Source organism: Olea europaea, chromosome 6, assembly GCF_002742605.1.
Source record: "Olea europaea var. sylvestris chromosome 6, O_europaea_v1, whole genome shotgun sequence".
Lineage (NCBI taxonomy): Eukaryota > Viridiplantae > Streptophyta > Magnoliopsida > Lamiales > Oleaceae > Olea > Olea europaea.
The window spans coordinates 17240460-17247676 of record NC_036242.1 but is presented as its reverse complement, the minus strand read 5'-3'; the positions used below and the strand labels follow the sequence as shown (position 1 = coordinate 17247676).

The 7217-nt window shown below is 36.7% G+C and overlaps 1 pseudogene; it reads left to right on the top strand.

The window, feature by feature from the left end:
• Nucleotides 1–2984: 2984 nt before the first annotated feature.
• Nucleotides 2985–6054, top strand: LOC111395231 (annotated as a pseudogene).
• The last annotated feature ends 1163 nt before the right edge of the window (nt 6055–7217 follow it).

Sequence of the window (7217 nt, the reverse complement as noted above, 5' to 3'; positions counted from 1 at the left end):
AGTTATGACACTCAGAAGGACAAATGGTCCCTAAATGAGCTTATATCTCACTGTGTGCAAGAAGAAGAGAGGCAACAGCGTGATAAGACTGAGAGTGCTCACTTGGCCTCAACCTCTCAGAACAAGAAAAAGAAGAGAGCTAAGGATGTTGTTGAAGGAACTTCTCAGCAGAAGAAGCAAAAGAAGCAGGATAAGGAGTTTACCTGCTACTTCTGCAAGAAGTCGGGACACATGAAGAAGGAGTGTCCTAAGTATGCTACCTGGCGTGTAAAGAAGGGTATGCTTCTAACTTTAGTTTGTTCTGAAGTTAATTTAGCTTCTGTACCTAAGGATACTTGGTGGGTAGATTCTGGTGTTACTACTCATATAAGTATGTCCATGCAGGATTGCCTGTGGAGCCGATCGCCAAATGATGCTGAAAGATTCATCTTTGTGGGCGATGGCAATAAAGTTGCGGTAGAGGCTATAGGGACTTTCAGATTACAATTAAAAACTGGGTTTTATTTGGATTTGTTTGAGACATTTGTTGCACCGTCCTTTAGACGAAATTTAATTTCTATTTCTAGTTTGGACAAATCAGGATTTTCTTGTTCATTTGGAAATAATAAAGTTAGTCTCTATCAAAATTCAAATTTTGTTGGTTCCGGTTATATGATTGATAATCTGTATGTACTTGTTATTGTTAGTTCCTATAACGAAATACTGCAAACAAGTTCACGTGGTACAAAGCGAAAATTAAGTGAGAATTCTGCCACTTTATTGCACAAGCGTTTAGGTCATATTTCTAAGCAGAGAATTCAGAGGCTTGTGTCGGATGAAATTCTTGAACCCCTAGATTTAACAAACTTCCAAGTTTGTGTTGAGTGCATCAAGGGGAAAAGAACAAACATGAGAAAATTAGGTGCCAAGAGAGCTACATACGTCTTAGAACTGATACGTACTGATATCTGTGGCCCATTCCCTACGGCTTCTTGGAATGGACAACAATACTTCATTACGTTCATAGACGATTACTCTAGATTCAGTTACCTATATTTAATACACGAGAAGTCTCAATCCCTGGATGTTTTCAACTCTTTTAAAGCTGAAGTTGAACTTCAACTTGGAAAGAAAATAAAGGCTATCAAATCTGACCGTGGTGGTGAATACTACGGAAGATATGATGGATCAGGAGAACAACATCCAGGACCCTTCGCTATTTTCCTCAATGAGTGTGGAATTGTTCCGCAATACACCATGCCGGGCAAACCTAGTATGAATGGTGTTACAGAACGACAAAACCGAACTCTTAAGGATATGGTAAGGAGTATGATAAGTCATTCCTCCTTACCAGAGTCACTTTGGGGAGAAGCTTTGAAGACCGCAGTGTACATTCTTAACAGGGTACCAAGCAAGGCAGTTGCCAAAACCCCTTATGAGCTGTGGACAGGCAAGAAGCCTAGCATTAAGCACTTGTACATTTGGGGTTGTCCAGCTGAGGCACGGCCTTATAGGCCACATGAAAGAAAACTGGACTCAAGGACGGTTAGCTGCTATTTCGTTGGTTACGCAGAACGCTCTCGGGGCTATAAGTTCTACTATCCCACATCAAGATCCTTCTTTGAAACGGGAAATGCGAGATTCCTTGAGGATATTGAGTTTGGAGGGAAAGGAAACATAAGGAACGTTGTCTTTAAAGAAGAATCTGTCATTGACAGCAATCAGGTCTCTGTACCTATTGTTGTTCAAGACACAGTTCTGGTAATAGATGACAATGTTCAGGCTCCTATTCCTGACATTGTTTCAGACCAAGACAACAATGAGATTCTTCCTCAAGCACCACCTATAGAACAAACTCAACAACCTCAAGAAGTGCTATTAAGGAGATCCACTAGGGAGAGAAGAAATGCGATTTCAGATGATTATATCGTCTTTCTTCAAGAACATGAGGATGGCGTTGGTTTAATGGAGGATGACCCGATCAACTTCCATCAGGCCATGCGCAGTTCTAACTCTCAGAAGTGGATTGATGCCATGAAAGATGAGATAAAGTCTATGAAAGATAATGACGTTTGGGATCTCGTCGAGTTGCCTAAAGGTGTGAAGCCCATTGGTTGTAAGTGGATATTTAAAACCAAGAGGGATTCAAGAGGCAGTGTCGAGAGATATAAAGCTCGTCTAGTCGCTAAAGGCTTTACTCAAAAGGAAGGCATAGACTACAAAGAGACTTTCTCTCTGGTATCTTCGAAAGACTCTTTTAGAACAATAATGGCACTAGTGGCTCATTTTGATCTAGAGCTACATCAGATGGATGTCAAGACTGTGTTTCTCAATGGAGACATTGATGAGATGATTTACATGGTACAACCAGAAAGCTTTGTATCAGGAGATCCAAAGTCTATGGTTTGTAAGTTGAAGAAATCCATCTACGGTCTCAAACAAGCTTCCCGTCAATGGTATCACAAGTTCCATCAAATCATTACCTCGTACGATTTTGAGGCAAATGTTGTTGATGACTGTGTATATCATAAGTTCAGTGGGAGTAAATATATCTTCTTGGTATTATATGTTGATGATATTCTACTCGCTAGCAGTGATATAGGCTTATTGCATGAAATCAAGAAATTTCTGATGAAGAAATTCAAGATGAAAGATCTTGGGGATGCCTCTTTTGTATTACGTATTCAGATACTGAGAGATCGTTCTCGAGGTATCCTTGGACTTTCACAAAATAGCTATATCGATAAGGTTTTGAGTAGATTTGGCATGAAAGATAGTAGACCAGGAGACACACCCATCTCTAAAGGAGACAAGTTTAGTCTCAAACAGTGACCCAATAATGATCTTGAAAGAGAAGAGATGCAGAAGATTCCCTATGCATCAGTGGTAGGGAGTCTAATGTACGCTCTAATTCGTACTCGTCCCGACATAGCATTTATAGCGGGAGTTTTGGGTAGATACTGAGTGATCCTGGCATGCAACATTGGAAAGCAGCCAAACGCGTGATGCGTTATTTGAGGAGAACAAAAGACTACATGCTCACTTATCGGAGATCAGATAGTTTAGAGATCATGGGGTTCTCTGACTCCGATTTTGTGGGATGCCAAGATAGCAGACGCTCCACATCAGGCTACGTCTTTATGTTGGCTGGAGGAGCTATCTCATGGAAGTCTGCTAAACAGACTCTCATAGCTTCTTCAACCATGGCTGCGGAGTTCATTGCTTGTTATGAGGCATCCAACCATGGAATATGGCTACGAAACTTTGTCACTGGACTACGAGTGGTAGATGGCATTGACAGGCCATTAAACATTTATTGTGACAATAACTCAGTGGTGCTTTACTCCAACAACAATAGGAGTTCGACAAAGTCGAAATTCATTAATATCAAGTTTCTAGTTGTTAAGGAGAGAGTTCAAGATAAACAGATTTCCATAGAACATATAGGAACAAATTCCATGCTAGCGGACCCACTAACCAAGGGCTTAATGCCGAAGGTCTTTCATGAGCACACTGCTCACATGAGCATTATTTCCGAGGATATTCTAGTCTAGTGGGAGTCAATTTTATGTTCTATATGTTTGCTTTAGACATTAAATTATTTAACCTTCTGCAAAATAAAGTTGATGGTCTATGATTCTATTTCTGAGTTTGCTTGTGTTTTCATTGTGCAATGTTTGCATTGCATTAAGGACTTTGGAATGATCTCACTAAAGACTAAAGAAGGACTAGTTGGAAATAGGCATGTTTGAGATCACATTTCATGTAAATTTCCATGCTACTCATCCATATTTGATCTACGTCATTAAGTGTATTAATATGTTGATCATCGTGGTTTAATCACTAATGTATTGTGATTAAAGTTGCTGTGGTTCCATTATTAGTATATGAGATGGACAAAATTGTTTAAGGAGCAGTCTAATGATAAATAGCATACAGATGCGCGCCTAAGGAGTTTTGTAATATAATTGTTTAAGGAATAATATGTAGCCAAGTGGGAGATTGTTAGAAAAACACGATTTTCTAAATTAATATTGACAACACATTAATACAATTATATTTGCTATTTAATATAATGGGCAAAAATCAAGTGGTCTATTTTTTGTATGCCCATAGACTACTCAAATTAATATGGACTAAGTGAGTAGATACCGGCTAATATTACTCTAATTAAGGGATAATGGGAACCTTAATTAAGTAGTATATAAAGGTTATTTTGGTTATGGTCCCCAATATACCAAATAATACACTCTTTTCCCTTCTTCCCATCAAGAAGAGAAATCACGGTCCCATTGAGGAATAAGGAGATTTGGTTGAGGAAGATCACAAAACCACAATCTTCTCTTGCATTCATCGGTACGTAGTCGATTGTCGCAGTAATTCCGCAACAGTAGGCAATCGTTTACAATGGATACATGTATATTATCTGAATCTGTGAATCCTAGTAATTTAGCATGATGTTGATCCTAGGATTTAATTTATATTTGGATCTAATTTGATTTTCTAACATGATTGTCATGGTTTCATTAACAAATGGAGTAGTTATCGTATTTATATGCATATTTTTTTTCTTGACGGTGGATGGCTAAGCGAAAAGGTACTATTAATCTGAATTCTTGTTGGGACATATATATGGAGTTATCGGTTAAAGATAAATACCGTTGTCTTTTAATCAGGGGCCAACCGAGAAGGAAGAATATTAACACATGAAGTAGAGAAAGCATGTATATCAGGTTCAAGCGGCGTTGTTCTTGGAGATGATATTGACGAAGCTAGTCTTGACAAGTTGCCATTATTCAGCTTCGAGATTCTGGAAACTGCAACTTTTCAATTCGATGTGACTAATCTAATTGGGAAGGGCTGTTTTGGTCCTGTTTATAAGGTAATATTCATCGTTAATACTGACTTTGTCTCATGTAGGTTTTAGTTTATGGTAAAATTCTTGCTTATGTGTATGGGGAAAGTTCGGAAATGTTAAAGATATTGCAGTCAAGAGGCTTTCGAGAGCATCTGGACAAGGGCTGAAAGAATTTATGAATGAAGTTGTTGTCATTTCCAAACTAAAACATAGTAAATAGAAGCCTGGATTTATATCTTTTCAGTAAGTTGACTCTATTTGCCTCAATTAATATTATTAGTCTGTTAGTTATGCTACTTATAATGAAGTCCTTTGGCCTCGGGATTTTATCTGTACAGATAGATCAGAAAAGATTCTTGATTGGACAAAATGCTTCAATATTATTGAAGGTATTGGTCGAGGCCTCCTTTATCTTCACAGGGATTCTAGATTGAAAATAGTCCATCGCAACCTCAAACCAAGCAACATTTTGCATGATGAGCACCGGAATCCGAAGATTTCTGATTTTGGAATGGCTAGAATATTCGGAGGCAATCAAGATCAAGCTAATACTAGAAGAGTTGTGGGAACATAGTAAATAAATGTTAAATTGTTTTAGATGGTTATTCTTACTTAATTGCCAGTAACAGGGCTTCATACATCTTTGGATTATTTGTTGAATTAGTGTGACATTGCAGTAGATACATGGCCCCTGAACATGCAATGGGAGGAAAGTTTTCAGAAAAATCCGATGTATTTAGTTTTGGAGTTTTGGTGTTAGAAATCATAAGTGGGACAAGGAACACAATCATTTACAACGACGACTCTTCTTTGAGCCTTTTAGGATATGTAAGTACATACAAATGGTATGAAAATCCTCAGTGATACTTTTGTCCATCATGAAAATTTCTCCTAATCTTTTTCAGGCATGGAAATTATGTAATGAAGACAATGCAGTGTCTTTGATAGATGGAAGAATGTCAAGTCCAAGTTTTTTGAAAGAGATTTTGAGATGCATACATATTGGATTATTGTGTGTTCAAGAATTCCCTTTCAAAAGACCAAATATATCAACTGTTCTGTCAATTCTCCGAGGGGAAATTATAGATCTGCCTTTGCCAGAGCAACCTGCATTTATGCAAAACTTGATCCGTTCCTTTTCTTCTTCCCAAAGCCATACGAATATGAGGGGATCGTCCAACAATGTCAGCATTACTACAATGTTTGAAGGACGATGAATACTACGTTTTTCCTCGTGTCATTATGTTTATATTTCTTTGTTTATCTTTCCATTTGTAGTATGTACAAAACATTTATTTTCAAACAACAGAAAAATGGTATATATTGAAGACAGATTTCTTCTGTAAATCTATCTGCTATCAGTTTCTAACTTTGAAAGAAAGAATTTGTGCAAACAAAACACACAAGATTTTTTTGCTTGTTAAGCTACAAATTTTAAGAAAGAGAAATATTAACAATCAATTTTCATTTTCCATACATGTATCCCTCCATCATTTTAATGTCCTCGTCAAAATATCACGTTATTAGATTGACGGCGATTGATGGAGTCACAATGGTTGCACGCAAATTAAAATTAAGCGACCCAATTACTCGAAATAAAATATGAGTGACTCGATTGTCGCTCATTAAAAATTTATTGATTGGCACATTTAATCCAATTGATGAATCATCATCTATTTTCACTATTCTAATTGCTCGCACATGATTCAATCATCAACCATTAGCATTTGTACGCATTTTCTAGTTTTTTTTTTTTTTTTTTTTTTTTTTCCCTTTCTTGAGATACACTGACCACGTATATAATAATAAACTTGGATATATGAAGGAGGCATTTTCATTTCTAGAAGACATTAAAATCAATAAAAAATCCAAAAATGAAACTTCTTCTTTCATTCCACTCATTTCCCAGAAATGGCCAAATTGAGAGTGAGCCATCAATAATGGAATTATTGACTAGCGAGGGGGATTGCGACGACTGAACAGGAGAGTATTACATAAGGGGGTCATTAATCCACTATGCATTATATCATTTTCTGCTTTCATATCATTTATCTACTTAACTTTCGCCAAAAGTATGAAAGCTTTGAATTACTGTTCTTCATAGAATTTCAATGGAGCGGGTCATTAGAAAGCTATATAAACCCGAGAAGATTGGGTTTAAAAAAAAAAAAAGAAAGGAGATTACATATTTGTAATGATGTGTTTAATACAATATCTAACATAATTAAAGAAGAAAGTTTAAGGATAATTATATTACCACAACAATTTTTTATATATATGTACCACATTTTAATTAAAAGAAAGGTTTTCAATCTTTTCTCACTTTTGTTTTTATGTCCTCAATTTTTCTCATTGCATTGTTATTCTCAACCTTCAAATA